This window comes from Rousettus aegyptiacus, unplaced genomic scaffold, assembly GCF_014176215.1.
Source record: "Rousettus aegyptiacus isolate mRouAeg1 unplaced genomic scaffold, mRouAeg1.p scaffold_m13_p_4, whole genome shotgun sequence".
Lineage (NCBI taxonomy): Eukaryota > Metazoa > Chordata > Mammalia > Chiroptera > Pteropodidae > Rousettus > Rousettus aegyptiacus.
The window spans coordinates 117,672,619-117,691,408 of record NW_023416307.1 but is presented as its reverse complement, the minus strand read 5'-3'; the positions used below and the strand labels follow the sequence as shown (position 1 = coordinate 117,691,408).

At 37.2% G+C, this 18,790-nt stretch overlaps 1 protein-coding gene and 1 pseudogene across 14 annotated transcripts in view; one reads left to right on the top strand and one right to left on the bottom strand.

Annotated features, from left to right (window-relative positions):
* The window catches only part of GRM7 (glutamate metabotropic receptor 7), a 761,960-nt gene that overhangs the window by 616,199 nt on the left and 126,971 nt on the right, over nucleotides 1–18,790 (bottom strand). The gene's annotated exons all lie outside the window — the stretch shown is intronic.
* Nucleotides 2,039–2,879, top strand: LOC118601616 (annotated as a pseudogene).

Here is an 18,790-nt window from a genome sequence, read left to right as displayed (position 1 = left end):
GTAGACAAGATGTGGAGGCCTCCTGGGTGTCCATCAGGGGATGAATGGATAAAGAAGAGGTGGTTATATATATACATATATATACACATATATACATACACACACACACACACACACACACACACACACACACACATTGGAATATTAGACAAATGTTATATGAGGAATCTAGAGAACAGGATAAACAAACAAACAGACAAACAAAAAACAACAGAAACAAGCTCATAGATACAGAGAGCATTTTGTTGGTTGTCAGATTTAAGGCATAAAGGATAGGTGAAGGGGGAGGGGATTAAGAAGTACAAATTGGTAGTTACAAAATAGTCATGGGGATATAGAGTATAGCATGGGGAATATAGTCAGTATTTCAATAATTATGTTTGCTTTCAGATAGTTTCTGGATTTATCAGGGTGATTACTTTATAAGTTAAATAAATATCTAATCACTATGTTTTACACTTGAAACTAATATAATATTGTATATTAACTAAAAATGGGAAAAATAATAAAAACAGCAAGTAAAAAAAAGAAAAGATTAAATCTTGGTCCCAGGTGTAAAATTCCATTAGTATACAAATTGCTTGTTTATGAGATAGTTATCTAGTTTGGAGATAATAGTTTGTGTTGTTTGCTGTGTATTTTTCCTGCCTTGCATCCTAGGCTCAAGAATTTTGGTAGGAGCAAAATCTTGGAAATTAAGACCTGGTCCTATGTTCTGCAAAAATTCCATCTGATTGAAAAAATTATGGAAGTACCCAAGGAGGGAGTGTGTGTGTGTGTGTGTGTGTGTGTGTGTGTGTGTGTGTGTGTGAGTACACAGGGAAGTGCCTTAGAGAAGATCAAAGGAGAAAAGATTTCAGAAGGCTAGGGAAAAAATGAAGGTCTATTTATAGTTGTGTGATTTGAGAAGACCTGCACCATGTTCTCTGACAGCACTGTGAGGAGAGGGCTGGATAGTGAGCATAAGGAGTTGTATTCTTGCTGAAGATGATCATGACCCAGGACCCTGATGAAAACATGCAGAATGGGTAATGGCCATCTCTGATATCCAGTCTGGACAACTGAGCGAATAGCCGCAGTGCTTCCATGATGCAATCAGCAATGGTGGGTGAGACCCACCCTGGTACCTATATATATCTCTTGTGTCCTTTTTCTTGGGAATGCCAATAATAACAGTTTAAATTTTCTGCCAGTGTAGCCGATTTCAGATTTGGATTTAAGGTGATTATGAGAAAATAAATGTGATTTCTTCCATACTTAAAAATGCCCTACAATTCATACCTGTCACTTTTGGATGAAGCATTGGAACCCAATTTGGTTTCTTGACTTACCTCTTTTGAATAAGTATCAAAAGAGAGAGGTCCAGTAGTAGTTAAGCCATAGTCCAAGAAAAGTCTCCAGAATCTTATCCATAATCAATGACATTCATACCCTTAGGAAAATACCCAGATATTAAGAGTATCCTGCTTTGGGTCCAAGAGTAAGAATTCAGAAAGAATGAGAATTAATACCCACAATTTTACTCTCTGTATTCCATACCCCACCCCACCCCGAAGTAGGCTTCATTTATTTTTTAAGAGCCTAGTACTAAAATGTCTTCATTAAATTATCCCATGGGGGTGGTGTATCTGTTTAAAATGCTTTGTTGCAAGAAGTTTACAATCCAACTTTAACAGGTTTAAGCAATAAAGGGAATACACTGATTCATAAAATTGAAAAGCGTAAAAAGAGGACAGGCCCCATACTTGGCTCAAACAAGATCAGGTTACCTTTTTTTCCTCAATTTTCTCAACTCTACCCTCTTTGATTGGCTTTTTTTCAGGGTGGCTTCCTTCAAGGTAGCAAGTTTGTTTCCATAAGGTATACTTCCTCATTCACAACCAGGAAGGAAGAGGGTATCTCTTTCCACAACTATTGTACCAGCTGGACTATTTTGGGTCTCGTGCTGCTTCTGAACCAATTAGTGTGGTAAGGAGGCTAAGATACTGTTATCGAATTATACCAGTCAAGGGCTACAATTCCCCACACTCCAGCGAACATGGCATTGTAAGCTGAGTGGAGTGTTCAGACTGCAGCCTGCAGCCTGCCCACTGCCTGGGCACCTGCTGCACTCTGCATGCTGCGCTCTGGCCCCAATCTGCTCTCTGTCCATGAATTCATGGAGGAATATGAATGGATAACAACAGAAAATGGTATCGGAACCAGTGGGAATCAGCAATTTTGCACAGAAAGCTTTGGGAGATGTTGTTTACTGTAATTTGCTTGAAGTTGGGACAAATTGAACAAACAAGATGAATTTGGTGCTTTGGTAAGTGTGAAAGCTGCTAGAGAGCTCTGTTTTCCTCTGTCAGTAGTAACTGAAATTAATGAAGCTTTTGCAGAAAATCCAGGACTTGTCAACAAATTTTCTGTGAAGATGGTTGGCTGATCAAGATGACACTGCATACCCTTCAGAACTGGATGAACTAATGAGTGAAGAAGCAGTGAGAAATACATAAAATCTATTGAGGAGTGTAAATGGAATCCCCCCTAAATAAAGTAGAATAAAAAACATATAAGATAACAAATGCTGTGGAAGTTGTGGACAAAAGGAAATCCCCATACAATGTTTGTGCGAATGTAGACTGGGGCAACCACTATAGAAATAAGTATAGAAGTTCCCCAAAAATTTTAAAAATATAGCTACCATATGATCCAGCGATTCCATTTCTGGATATTTATCCACAGGAAATGAAATCACTATTCAAAGAGATATCAGCAACCCCATCTTCACTGCAGTACTTTTTATAATAGCCAAGACATGGAAACAACCTAAGTGTTCACCAACAGATGAATGGATAAAGAAAAATGTGGGGGATATGAGTGCGTGTGTGTGTGTGTGTGTGCGCGTGCGCGTGCGTATGAAGTATTTAATTATATATATACACACACATATATATTTTCTATGTGTGTGTGTATATATATAAAACATTTCATTATATATTGTCAATTAACAGTAAATTCTAAAAGTTCTCATCACAAGGAAAAAAACATAATTTTCTTTTCTTTTATATATGAAATGATGGATGGTAACTTATCGTGGTGATCACTTCTCAGTATATATAAGTCAAGTCATTATGCTGTATACCTTAAACTTATACAGTATTTATATAAATTATATCTCAATAAAACGACAAAAAAGAAAGATTTAGAAGGAAAGCAAATGTGTAAGGAGTAATCAACTTGGCATGTTCAAGGAAGAGGAAGGACAATCTGATTGATACATGATGGACAACTGGGAGAAGGATCTCAGTCAGGTAAGGGAGGCTGTCATAGAAATATGGAATTTCTCTAAACTTAATGCGTGGACCTTGAGAAAGATACCTACCAAGAAGTTCTGCTAGTTGGCTACCTGAGCTCAAAAATAAAACAAACAAACAAACAAAACAAAAAACAAAACAAAACAAAACAAAAATAGGGCCTAGCTACCATTTCTAAACAGATGTCTTTTATGCAAACTTTCCAGGGAGAAGACTGCACTAAGCTTCCTGCTTCCTGCACGGAACTGCCTGCCACTACATTGAACTTCCTGCCTGCATGTGTTCCTGCCATATGAGCCAGCCCTTATAAAGGTGTTCCTGGAATAGTATTTCAGCCAATAAAACTGTGACTTCCCCCATCCAATCAGAGCTATGCAGCTACCCCATCAGTGTCTTCACCAACCAATCAGAGCAGCAACATTCTAAACAATCAGGCTTTTTGGACCAATCGAACTGCAAGGAAAGAATTGGTGTCATCATTTGCATGAGGATGAACCAATTAGGGATCAGAGATGGAGACTTCTGTCTATGTAAGTCAGCTCCCTCTAGCTCAGGAAGCATTTTCCGTTTCAACGGAAGACTGAAGACTGCACATCTTCAGCAGGGAAGATGAAATATTGAAGACGTCTTGCCAGACCAAAGCAGAAAAGAACAGGTAGAGCAGAGCAGGGCAGAGCAGAACAGATGCGTGCAGAGCAGAGCAGGTAGAGCTGATCAGAGCAGAGCTGTCAAACCAGAAAGGGGCCTCGCTCCAGGGTTGCTTGACAGCTGAGCTGTTACATAGCCATGAGGCTTCATAATTCAACTGTAACACTATTGAACTGTTCCATAGCCATGCTGTTCTCACAGCTGTGGTGTATCACAACTGAGCTATTTGTACTGAATAGAGTTTTCTTAATCACCTGACCCCAAACTGGAGATTTCTGTTGGCATTAAATTGGCTCCAATGGCCATTAGTTGACAAATGGAAAATCATTGGTGGAAAGAGGTTAATTAATGAAGTGATAATAATCTTTTATTTCTGTCATTCTTTTTTTACCCCCTCTTTTAAAGATCATCCCAGCTTCTATGTGGAGTGTGGGGAGGCAAAATAATAAATAAAAGAAAAACAAGAAGGATGAAGTCCAGTTTGTGGACTATAGCAGAGAGACCTTAGAGAGATAATAATAAAGAACATAAATGAGTAAAGCTGGCAGAATATCATTAAAAGGAAATGGCATGATCTTTACCAAACTAAAGAGTATATTTCTATGAACAGAGAAGAGCTGCCACTCTGTTCTAGCCAATTGTTGCCACTTTAAATATAGGCACAATATTACCAGCTATTATAATTTTTCAAGGGTCCAGATTTTTAAGTTATCCTAATTCTAATATACTAAGTGTACATCTCAAAATGTTTATGGGTTAGGTTAATACTATGAAGCAACACCTGATAGCAACAGATGTGGGTACCTGGGCAAAGAGAGTTAAATATTGCGATATCTGCGGACTGCGGATTACAAGCTCACAGAAGGTAGATGATGGGTCAGGACTGGCTTCATAAAGGAGATGGAATTTGTGCTGATTTTGAAGTCTTCGTGTTCCAAGGGGACAGAGCATAATAAGGAGGGTGTTTTAGAGAGAAGGCACAGTATGAGCCAACACATGGGTTTTGGAAGCCCAAGAGGTGTTGAGGGAAGATGAGTCAACATGCCAGCACCAGGAGTGAAGTAAATCAAACTGGCATGGTCGATTGGGGCCAAATACATTAATTTGGGCAGTTTTCAAATTCAAACCAGAAATGCCGCAGTCAAATCTCACATTTTCTGCTAAGATACAGTCAGGGTGTATTGACTCAACAATTATAGTTTATTGGCAACTGTTGCACTAGGTGTTTAACTTAGCTGAAAGAAGAGCAAGAGAGAACTTACTGGAGAATAATCCAATTATTATCGTCGGTGATTATTCTTACATGGGCATAGTTTCTGGGCATGCATTTTCATAAAGGAACATATTTCTCCCCACTTCTGAATGCCAGGAGGATGTTTCTCTTTTATTAGGTGCCACAGTAATAAATATTCCAAAGTGTTTTTTAAAGGCAATTTTAATCTCCTTTTCAAAAATACAGCAGAGAAAAATGCCCGGGTTAAAAAAGCCCTTGAACTTTCAAGGCCATGAATCTTTTTGTCCCAGTGGCATTCGTAAGCAGGACTAAGTGATAGAGACCTGAAATAGGCATGTTATTCAAGATTCAGTCACCTTCCTTTGACTGTAAAGACTAAAGCTATTCATGTCATAGTATTTCTTCTAAACAGCATAGATCCGTCAATCACTGAGTCATCACACCTGGTCCTACTGGCCACAAAGTGCCTGGCAACTTGGAAATGGCCCTAACAGGTAACAACTTTAGCTACCACAAGTCATGTTCCCCAAATTACCAGGTTATATCAGGTCTCATGTGCCCTCTGATATGACTGGTAGAACTCTGCAACTATCCACTTCCTCTGCCTCCAACTCCTTTTGCTTAGGGTATTAGTCCTGAGAAACTGCAATTTAGTCATTGTCAGGGGGTAGGAGGATGATAAATAGTCACAGGTAGTCACCTAGCTGCATTCTCTTAGCCATGAAAGGCTTTGTAAGGTAGGTGTCATGAGATATAAGGGATATAAATACATTGATACATTAAATCTGTTGCTGGATACTCCTACTACTTGTATCTAAATGGTAGCTTCTTGTGCAGAGTGGGATTTGCCTTTTAAATGAAGATGCTGCAAATGACATTCTCTCAGTCATGGTCACTTGCTAATCTCCTCTAACTAGATCTTTGGGTAATGAGGCTTCTAAAAGAGCACAGGAAGCTGATGTTAGAAATAAGATGTAGGCAGAGCAAAATACTCATGTTTAACGGCCAGGAATAAAAACAGGGAAGACATAAGAGAAAGAGAGGGCAGAGAATTGTACAAATAATTATATTCTTAAAATGTATTCATGTGCTCATAGGCATGACTCAGGGAGTTGTCTCAGCCTTTACAGAGATGATTGAGAGGTGTTCTGAGAATGCTAGAAAATCATATTTTAAGTACTGCTCAGATTTTCCCCAGCTCTGTATTAGCAGGAAATTCTATAGTTACCTATCTCTGCTCTATATCAAATCCTTAAATGAACGATGCTTTGACTTCTTCACATGACAGGGATGTGTTAGCCCAATGTCTCTATTTTACAATCTTCTTGTTGTGGGGAAGAATAATGTCCCTCCCCTCAAAGTGCCCACATCCAATTGGATGTGTCTATTTCATGACAACGGGGAATTAAGATGGTAGATGGAATTAAGTTCGCTTATCAGCTGACCTTGGGATGGGAAGATCAACTTGGATAACCTGGGTGGGCCCAATGTGATCACAAGGATCCTCATAAGAGAAAAAAGGAGGCAGAAGAGTGATAGAGTGATGCAACATGAGAAAGTCTGCAACAACCATTTGTCTTTGAAGATGAAAAAAGGGCCATGATCCAGGAATGAGGGCAGCCTCTAGAAGCTGGAAAAGACAAGGAAACAGATCCTTTCCTGGAACCTCAAGAAAAGAAAATCATAAAAGAACATAAAAAAACCTCAAGGAAAGAACATAACTCTGCCAATATCTTGATTTAGCTCAATAGGATTCATTCAACTTCTGATGTCCAGACCATAAAATAATAACTTTATGTTGTTCCAATTCAATAAGTGTATGGTAATTAGTTACAGCAGCCATGAAAAACTAACACACTCCTACTTTGACCCATGAGCATCTACATTAAAATTTTATGTGGTGAGTTTCCAGGGGCAGAGGCAGTTCTAAGGAGAGATTTTCAATAAATTCTCATAGAGAGTCAGAATAAAAGAATGTCTAATAAAAAATTAGTCTCTTTTCTAAGCTCGACTTTTGTTCTGCCATCCAACATACTCTAGTCCTATAGCCACACTGAATGTTATTTTGTGAACACGTCACGTGTTGTCACATACTGGGTCTCTATTCACACTGCTCTCTCTGATCACTCTATTTGTTTCAGGTTATCTCTCTGTACCCAACAATCTTTAATTTGTCCTTGAAGGTCAATGTCAAATACCACCTTCTCTAGGAGGCCTTCCATGTTCACCATATTCCCTTGTAGGAAAAAATTAAACTTCGTACCTTCCGTGGCCTATTGCTAATGTCAGAGTATACGTGATCAGTTTGTTTTATGTTGGAAACATAGCACATTGCCTTTGGTTTGGGTTGGTTTCTTTTCCTTTGCTGCATAGCAGGATGGTCTAGGTTACCCCTCCCTCCTAGAAAATACTTATACATTAAGCCTTCCCTGACCCAGATAAAAGTAATTTTCCATTACTAAAGTTTCAGACTTTGAATTAAATAGGTCTGTTGTAAATAAGTAAAGGATGATTTGAGGAGAGATCACCCCTGAAAGAAACAAGAGAAGGCAGTAAGATTTCCTTTGAACTAAAAATAGGTTGGAAGAGAAGTTACCAGAGCTATTTGAATAAATTATCCAGCAAGAGAGTGGGCCTGCTGCCCTGGAATAAAGACCTGCTTTGTGGTCTCCATTTCTTGAGGAGCACGCACCATCCCTGTGAAGAACAGGTTGGGTCTTTATCACCACCACCACCTATAAAGACTTTAAGCAACCTCTTCCTAGTCTGGCCGCAAAAGAGATACTACCGATTTTGTTCGATCTTCTGAATACTCCACATAAATACTGTTATGAGTTAAATTGTGTTCCCCAAAAAAGATAGGTTGAAGACCTCACCACCGGCAGCTGTGAATGTGACTTTATTTGGAACTGAGAGTTTTGCACATGTATAAGGTCATTAGGGTTGGCCCTCATCCAGTATGACTGATCCTTATAAGAAGAGGGAAATCTGGACAGAGATACACAAGGAGAATGTCATATGGTGACAGAGGCAGAGACTGAAGTGATGCAGCTACAAACCAAGAGACACAAAAGATTCCTGTAGTCACCAGAAGCAAGGATAGAGGCACAGCACAGATTCTTCCTCAGAATGAATTAACTCTGCCAGCACCTTGATGTTGGGACATGTAATCTGCAGAACTGTGAGAGACCAAGTTTCTGTTGCTTCAAGCTGCCCAATTTGTGATACTTTTAACAGTAGCCCTAGGACCCTAATACACAATCACTCAGTAAGAAGTGCAAGAGCCAGGAAACCTGACTCCTAATGGACACCTAAGGCAGGTAAGATGAGGAAATACCCATTTCTGCTGCCGCGATGGCATTATAAATCTTCATGCACTCAAAGTACTGTTGGTTTCATGGGCTTCTCCCTACATTCTAAAAATAAAACAAAAATAAAGAAAGAAAAAAGAGAAAGAAAAAAGAAAAAAATCCCTAACATTATATTTTATAGCCAATTGGAATAAAGACGAATGAATCAATATTATATATTTAAACATTTTCCTTAACCTAAAACTTCAGTTTCTTTCTTTTGATTTTAAAAGAAATTAACACTTTTTCTTGGGCTCCTAAAAGTATGTGGACTTTGGGCATTGCATTTACTATATCTGTTGAATAAGTCAGTCCAGTCTGCTGCAGAACCTGATAAGACAAAAGTTCTTTGAGCTGGGACAGTGGCCAATGACATCTCTATACAGTACATATTTTTATACTTTTTAAGTTTTGTTTTAGGTTGTATTATATTCAGTTAACTGTAATAGTTAGCATTGAGTATAATTTATTTCTATATGGAAACTCCTTAGTGTTGTAATCCATTGGGTAATGCTGAGATCACGCCAAGTGCCAAGAACTGCTAAGTGCTACAGAAACAATATGTGGCAAATTGTAGATAGTCCACAGATATTTGTTAACCATGTTAACAAGCAAAAGGATAACAAAACTTAAGAAGTTGAAACATACATTGTCTTGAAACCTTTAAAGGCAAGGATTTGCTAAAAGGTTGCCTAAACAGGGTTCACCTCTTTAATTCATTCATCAGAAATGTTCTTCCTTCCAAAAGACCTATGCAGAACTAAGACTCTATAATGATGCCCCACAGTGTTTCTAGATGTTTGGCTTCTTGATTCCCTAGCAATTATCATGTAAGTGACCTTTTCCTGGTAAGGAAAGCACTTCCATCACTCGAAGTCTAGGATAACTTAAAATTCTTTCATTTAAGGTTCTTTTTGGCTTACTAAGTGAACAATATGAGCAGCTACACCTATCCTCATCCCAAGGAGGGGGAGAATCAGGTCAGGTCAAATCAGTGGCTTCTCCTCCATTAAGATGAAATTGCTCTACTGCATATTGTAAGAACATCTCGTGATTCGGCTGGACAATGCGGGGATTTATATACATTGCCTAAATGCCACTGAGAACACATAATGAAAACAGAGAATTCATTAATTTAAGGACCAAACATTTATTTGGGAAAGGATAGAAAATACATATATTTAATAACATGAAAATAATGATTTAGACATTATTTTTATATTTATATTATCAGTGAATAAAAATTATGTCTAGAAAATACATAATCTGTCAGAGTTTACTAAGGTGATATGATCTAATCACTTTGCATGTATCATTTTAAAAATAGATCTGGTCTGATTCTTCCCTAAAAGGTTCCACCCACAGTTGTAGTGGAATATCCTCTTGGTTCTCAGAATCTATTTTACATGATGTAACTTGATATTCATCAAGTTGAATGATAATCTATATTGTCAACCAGATTAAGCATTTTTAGACAAGTGAGAGTATCTAACTTTATCACTAATTTCCTAGCAGCTAAACAGAGTTTTCCACATAGTAAACACTCAAAAAAGATTAGATAAGTAAAACTGTATAAATGAAGAAGTATGAATAAGCTAAAATTCCATACTTACAAACAAGATTGTCAGGATGATATTTACGATGTTGTAGTCAGGCTATAAGAGGAGGCTTTCTATAACAGATTTCACAATTGCATCTCTTTAAACTGTGGTTCTCAAACCTTAATGGGTTTACTAATTGTGTAGGTAGTTTATTCAAAATCCAGGCTTCTGAATTTCCTCAGAAATTACTATTTCAGTAGGTTTGGGGTTGACCTCAGGAATCTGCATTTGAACAATGAAGTTTAATGTCTGATAAATAATTTGAGAAGCACTATTCTAAATAGTAGGGTCTCTCATGGTGCATTTGATTGAACATCCAGATTATGATTCACTTTTTAGAAATATACCTATTTTATTCAGTTAAATAATGATCACAAGAAAGTCTTAAACAATTTAATTGGGTAAAGCATGGTGCAGTGCAGTGCTTTTGAAGCTTTAGTGCACTAATGAATTACTAGGATCTTGTTAAAAACCAGACTCACTGAGCAAGTCTGACTTGGCCCTGGGATTCTGCATTCTAAAACCCTTCCAGATATGGCCCTTAACTTCAAGAAGTCTACATTCCCCTTATATGTTCCCAGTGGCATTTAGGAAATGTATATAAATGCATGATGAGGCTGCTGGTCTGTGGAATACACTATAAGTAGCAAAGATGTACAGCATCTTTCCGTAAAATGCAAGACATGATATACTAGTCTTACAAGATACACCTCACCAAAAGTATTCCTTAGACAAATATATGTTTTCAATGCTGCATGCTGTAACTCTCTCTTGAAAATATGTCACAATACACATTTTTGCCCCTTTCTCTATTATTCTACCCTTTCCCTCATTCCAATTCTCTAAAATCACTTCCCCAATTAACCGGTATAAAATGTGGCTAGTCTGAATTCAGTTAAGCTATAAATATAAAATATACACCTGATTTCAAAGACTTTGTATGAAAAAAACTGTAAATACCTTCTGAATGAATTTTATATTGATTACAATGTTGGAAAGATTTTTAATATATTCAGTTATGATATTTTGATTTATAATAAGAAATATATATTTGGTCTTCATTCACACTCCTAGCACAGAGCTCCTAAAATCCTTGGAATTTCCTGTAACAAAAATGATAATGATGAAAGATGTCTCTTTAGCTATTTATAACAAGCCCTTTTCAATAACACCTGAGTTTATGCTAATGAGGTGACTCTGGATGGCCTCAAATGGGGACAGGTTGCCAGGAGAATCAACCAAGTAATTAGGAAGTTAGACATTTCCCTACCTCCCTGGCCCTACCTTTTGGGAAAGGAAAGGAGCTGGAGATTGATTACCAATGGCTAATGATTTAATCAATTGTGCCTATGTGATGAACCCTCTATGAAAATCTCTGAACTACATTCTTTCTCTAATACTTTGGAAAGCTGGGAAAATGGCTTACCAGGATAAAGCATGGAAGTTCCACACTTGTTCTCTAATACTTTTCCCTATATATCTCTTCAATCTGGCTGTTCCTGAGTTTTATCATTTTATAATAAACTGATAATCTAATAAGTAAACTGTTTTCCTGAGTTCTGTGAACCATGTTAGCTAATGAACTTCAAGAGGGTGGTTGCAAATCTCCAATTTATAGCTACCTGGTCAGAAGCAAGGTGACAATGTGGACTTGTGCTTAGCATCTCAGTGCATGGTTGGAGAGTAGTTTTGTGGGAATGAGCCCTTAATCTGTGGGGTCTGCGCTAACTCCAGGTTATGTGTTGGAGAATCACTTGATGTAGGAAAAACCCACGCACATGGGATATCACGTTTGAGAGGAGATTATGGAAAAAGTTGTTTTCTTTTTTTTCCTTCACCGGTTAAATAAAATATATTATTGATATTAAATTCTTATCAGTTTTAATTTTTTTTTCACATGACTACTATGTGTGATTTGCATTTATATTGAGCATCATTGTTATCAACTTGAACTATCCCACATCCTTCCAGGAAATTGCCCCTCCCTTTTATTTAACTTACTTATGATTAAAATGCTTGGAATCAAAGGAACTAACCATATATCTACTAGTACCACAGATAAGAAGTAATTCTGTAACTTTTCACTTTATCTCTGATATAGGGAAGAGGCATGAGAACTACAGATTAACTAACTTTAAATCAGGTGGAATTTGGTGCTGCTTGACAGGGGAATTTGGCTGACCAGCCATGCAGCCAGGCTGCCGGGAACCTACAGAACCCAGGAAGATTCCTGTAGAGATCAGTAATAACTATTTACCCATAGCATTAATGCTTACCCATACCATAACAGGAAGACAAAGACTTCAAGCTGTACTTTGCACAAATGAAAAATAAACCCAATCATTCACTCCATTCTTTACTCCCTAGAATCAGTAATTTTTCATAGAAACGAATAAACAAATACAATTCCAATTTCTCAAACACTCAAAGTCTCAATCTCTGACTCTGAGAGGAGACCACATGCTCTATCTGTGGAGCATTATTCCTTCTCTAACAAATTTTCCTTTATTTTTAACCCTTGCTCACTCTTTCCTGCTAGGAGCCACGGGCCCTTTCTGAGAGGCAGCACAGGACTTGAGTCACTACTTTGGGGGATTCATCGCTCCCTCCTGCATCATCTCGACACTTATGCTCATTCAACTAGCTCACAAGAGAAAAAAAAAAAAATCTGAGATGTTCTAAATTAAATTTCAAAAAGCCAGAGGGCAGGAAGACAAAACAAGAGAGGTTAATCACTGAACAAAGCCCCTGGGCAGAAACCAACAAAAGACTGCTTACATTCCTGAATGTCTGTTAAAACTTTGAATTAACTTCCAAGTGGCTATTTCTGAGATTGTCCTTAGAGAATGGCAGACCACCAGCAGCCACCACATCTTGCCTATACAAGAAGTTTCCAGATTGTTGCCTACAACCAATCCAAAAGCAGCAAATATTTCTTCCTACAGATTACACACATATCCCTGAACTATCCCCACTTCACCTTTTCCCATCCCTTTTATCTATAGACAACATAAATTCTTTCGAAACAACTTATATATTTTTTTCCTAAACTCATCGTATAAAAAAGTGCCCAAAGCCCCAAAACGTTGGTCATGTTTTGTCTTCTCCATCTAGCAGCAGCTACTGGTGATTTAGATTGCATGACCCAGGACCTGGTCCTTTTTCTGGCTAGCATATGGCTTAATTAACCCTTTCTTTCAAAAAAACTTTTGGCCTGGAAGGTTTTTGTTTAATTTAGCATTAACTGAGCAATCAGGATGTACAAAGCCAAATTATAGCTCACAGTAATTCTCTAGGTCAATGGCTCTCAACTCTGGTAGAAAATTAGACCTATGTGGCTGCTTTTAAAAAAAAAAAAAATCTGTTAACAGCCTCTCAGTAGACTGTGGGGAATAAGTACAGGCATCAGTATTTTTTAGGAACTTCCCTGGTGGTGAAATATGTAGCAGGTAAAGAATCACTAGCAAAGCCTACCCAGATGGCACATCCATCTTATCCAGCTCAGATTAGGGGAAATATGATTATTAATGACCAACCGTGAGAATACCATTACCTTCTACATAGCTCCTCCTGAACATTTAAGGCCATGAAATTTCCCTCAATACCTATACGGTTCTGGTTAACATTGGTTAGCAAAGTTGACTTGCGGCTATAGGTGTTAATGCTCAGTGGACTTAATAAATTTTATTGCTTCTTGGGTGTGGACAGAACTTCTAAAACCCCCATCTTTGTTATTTATTATTAGAATTATTAAAAATATAATATTAAATTGTTCCCTCTTTATAAAGTTTAATGATTCTTTTTGATTCTGTTGAAAATTGTCAAGGAAATAGATATGCTAAAATACTAACAAGTCAAAAGTTTTATTTTAATATAGGGAGGAGGCAAGAGAGCTAAATAAAGTGTTAAATTAACCTATATGCAGAGACTGCAATAATATGTTGATCAGCCCTCCAGCCAGACCATGAGGAAACCTGCAGAACAAAGAAAGATTTCTTCTGGAATTGCTAGCAACCCATTTCCCACATCCGTGAAGGGGAACCAGGAAAACCAGTCTTTAAGTGGGTCCTACATAAATAAAATTATTCATTCCCTATGGCTAAAACCGCAGGGAACATTTGGATTAAAGGCTGGGAACTGCCAGCAGTCCTTTCATGCTACTTATTCTTACCTTTACATGCTACATACTCTTACCCTTTCTCACTGTATGTCCATATCAAAGAAAATTAGTTAAAAAAAAAAAAAAAGCCTTTAAGCCTTTAAACTGTAACACACAGGAACTAAAGAATGATATATAGACCAAATTCTCCAAACACTCAGGGTTCCTCTCAGTGCCTTTCTCTTGGTTTCTCTCAGCATCTTTATTGGTCCCTCTCAGTGCCTTTGCTCTGTCTCTCATTGTCCTCATTTCTCTATTGTCTCTGTCCCTCTGAGTTTCTCTTAGTCTCTTTTACTCTCTGCCTCTGAGAGGAGACCACACTCTGTCTATGGAGTGTTACCTCTTCTCTAATAAACTTGTCTTTTGACTCTGACTTTGGCGTGTGTTGAATTCTTTCCACACTCTCTGTCAAAGGACCCTCTTCTTATATCCATGCAGGGCTTGGTCTCCCCCTGACTCTGGGGAATTCGTCATGTCTTGCATCAATTTCTTTTATGTACATATCTTAGACATGGTTATTAAATGTACAGAATTTATAATTATTTTTATGATGGGAAGGTTCCTTAGAGATTCAGTAGCATAGTTCTTTAGAAAATCCTTCTCAAATTTTAATGTGCATATGAATCAACTAGGGCTTTTGTTGAAAATGCCAATTCTTCGGTAGATCTAGAATGTGACCTTAGATTCTGCTTTTCCAAAAAGCTTCCAGGTGATGCTGATGCTACTGGGCTACAATCAATAAGCTGAGGGGCAAGGCTTAAAGTCCAGAGTTTAAATTGAAATCGAAACTGCCAGAAGCTGAATTCTGTCTCTAGTAACCTCCTCATTCCTTATTTCCTCATTTCTAAAATAAAACAGTAGTAGCTACCATGAAAACTGAAAAAGGTACTTTATGTATTGCATTTAGAATTTTGGTGCTATATTATGTACTCAATAAAAGTTACTATGTTTTATTATTATTATTGTAACCACACAAACTTCCTTTCTTTAATATATATATATATTTTTTTTTCCCCTCTGATTCAGATAATGACATTATGATTGGCTTGCCTTTCTCCACCCTCCAACCCCTTATCCTCTGTGAGACTGCTCCTTTAATCATTAAGCCGGAGGACATAAGATCAACCAAGCCTCAGGGCTGTAATCATGAGTACAATAGGTTTCCATTGGACTTTAAGGATAGATATGTTTCAGCCCCAAGTCTCTCGAGGCAGAACACCACCACCACCACCACCACCACCACCACCGAATGGTGGTGGCAGCATAGCTGATTCCAGAACTGGGCACAATGATCAATTACCTCATCCCCCTCCAACCATCCAATCAGTAGCACCCATGACCCCAACTCCCTTTCCATGATGACTGATTTTTCACTTAATAATCTGTACTCTGGAGACACCTGGGGGCCCAGGCCTTTGAGCTATAGCTCACCTGTGTCTCCTGGACTTGCAACTCTCTAATAAACCTTACTTTCTTTGCTGCAAAACCTGCACCCATCTCTTCTTTGGCGTAGATGTGCGCAGACAGATGGACCTCTTTTTTGTCCCGATAACATTACCATTATAGTCTAGTTCAATTCCATACTTTTTCAGCTGTCAAAAGTGTGACCCAAAGAAGGAAAAATTTTTTACTAGAGTCACATGTTTAGCTTGTAATAGAGCTAGCCTAAATTTTAACCCAGATTTCCAAACTCTTAATTTACTGCTTACTCCCCTACAGTGGCATTCAACATTCCATTCACTTCTTTATCACTTTGGACATTTTTCTACTAGAGCCTCTGTTGTACCTTATGGTTGTTATTATCTGTGGTACTTTCTAAAGTGTTCAAAAATCCTTTAATGCTTTCTTCAAAAGGAGTAGCCTAATCATTAAGTTTGAGCTGGAATTAGTGACTCATTCCTAATGAATAGTATAAGGCAGAGGCGATGGTGCATGACATCTGAGACTAAGTCAAAAAAGTCACAGTGGGCTACTCTTTCTTATATTGCTCACTCTGGTAGAGGTCAGCCGCCATGCCGAAGGACACTCAAGCAGCTTTATGGAGAGGTCCATGTGTCAGGGAACTGAAGCCTCCTCCCAAAAGCTGACTGGGAAATGAGGCTTTCTGCCAACAGTAACATGAGAGACCAATATCAAAAATATAGATATAAACTTGTATTTGAAGAAAATGCCTTAATTGCTACCAGGAGAAACCCCAAGCCAGGACCACCTACTTAAATTTCTCTTGAATTTCTTACCCACAGAAACTATGAAATAATAATTTTTTGTTGTTTTAAGCTGCTATGATTTTGCTAATTTATTATGCAGCCAGAAATTACTAATACATTATTTATATCTCTGTGTTCTCTAATAGATTGAAAGCATAGTACTTGGAATAGCATGTATTAAACCATTTATTCATTAAATCACTCATTCACTCTCATATCCATTCATTTACTCATCAAATATTTATCATGAACATACATGTTGGGTGTTTCTCCCAGATGTTGGAAATGTAATAATTTGATATGATGCAGTCAGTCTCCTTAAGGAGCTTATAGTCAAGGCAAGGAGAGAAATAAATGTTCAATAAATATCTGAAGCAGAACATAGGACATACAGTAAAATCTTAGCTCATTAAACGTTTTAATGTTACTTTGCTGATTCAATTACACTGAGCCATGCTATGCCTACTCCTTCTGCATGTGCAAAGCTAGCAAGAAAGTCTAAGCCAGAGTCATAAGCTGGTGATGATGGTTCCGAAAGTTTTTGTTTGTTTGTTTTATCCCCTAGTAAATTAATAGATCTAAGTAATGATTTTTTAAAAATGTAACATTACTAAAAGACAGGCAATCCAAAATCATAATGATTGTACCCATATTCTTGCAAAACAAGCAAAACAAACAAAAATAAATTACCAGAATTTGATTAAATCTTTGTATATAATTATCAATATATTGAAAATTCGAGGGAGAGAAAAAGCATGTCAAACATCACACAGAGCAAAATTCAAACTGTGGGAAAATGCACAGAAAAAATGATGCAGCTTCTTCTACAAGTTATTATAAGAAAAATAAATAAGTAAGAAAAGGAAGGGAATAGTAATAAATTAAAAAATAAAAACTTAAAAGACCTAACAATCAATTGTAAGGTATTGCTTTTATTTGGCTCTCAGCGCAAACAAGTTCTTAAAGAGAGAGAAAAAAATAGATATGTATTTAAATCATTAAGGAAAATTATGAACATATTAGGAAAATTTAAACATTGATTATATATTTCATGATGATTAGGGATTATGATGTTCAAATTTTTTTAAGTCCATGACATTTAGAGAAATTTCCTAAAACTATTACAGATTAAATAATATGATATCTGGATTCTGCTTCAAAATAAGGCAGTTGGGGAGGAGAGGAACACAAAAGAGCATTAATTAAAATTTTTCGAAGCTAGGTGATGAGTAAATGGATTTCATTAAATACCATCTTCTGCTCTATGTAATTGAGATAATAGTGGACTTTTATTTTTTTTTTTAATTGGGAGATATTACATAAAGCTCCAGGTTTTAAAAATCCAGGCATCAGGAAACAAAAAATTGGAGCTGAGAGTTCAGACCTCTCCTTTAGACAGACTACACTGTCTCAAGTCGACCATGGCCCTCGCTGCTTCCTATTATCTTTGTTTAACCAACTTCACTTATGTACTTTATTTTCCTGGGCACTCAATGCATTGACCTCTAGGAAAACTAGATTTTTCTGCAGTACCAATTTAAAAACCAAGAGTGTGCTATAGTACTCTAGTGGCAGGAAAAGGAAATGCAGCCTAAGAAACAAAAAAGGCAGGGTTAATCTGATTCAGCAGCTTAACCTCTCTCTGAGGTTAATTCAAAAGTTCTATTATAGAGGAAAGCTCTCTTCTAGGAAGATGCATTGGCAAGACAAAGAACAGAATATAAATGAGTTATGTACACCCAAATGGCTGATTTGCTATTTCCTAAGGCTTTTATAGAAGCTCAAATATAAAATAATACCTTTCTCACTGTTTCTAATGCAAATTCACTTAACATTTTAATATCTCTTTTTAATCCTTCAAGATAGAAGAAAAGAGGCTCCCATTATCATACACATGACTCTCGGTGTAGGTAGGTAAGGCTGTCTTTTTCTGTTCCTACATCTGCTTTCAATTGTTAGTCAATTATAGGAATAAGTTATTGGTGCCATTAAATGGATTCCATTTTGGATAAAACAGACTTTGCACTGCTAAAACCATCGTCACTGAGTTATAGCTATATAAATAAAAACACTAGGAGATAATTACTCTGGCTCTGTTCTGAGCATTAACCTGGGGGAGAGGGGGGGTGGAATGCTTGCAGAACTAAAAATGGCCAAAACAAAACAAAACACCTTATGGTAGTCATATGTCACCCATGAAATATAAAATGTTCATTTAAAAGTTAAGATATTTAGTGGAAACAAATACAAATGCTTTTAAAAAGAAAACTTGGCAACTAAGAACATCAGAGT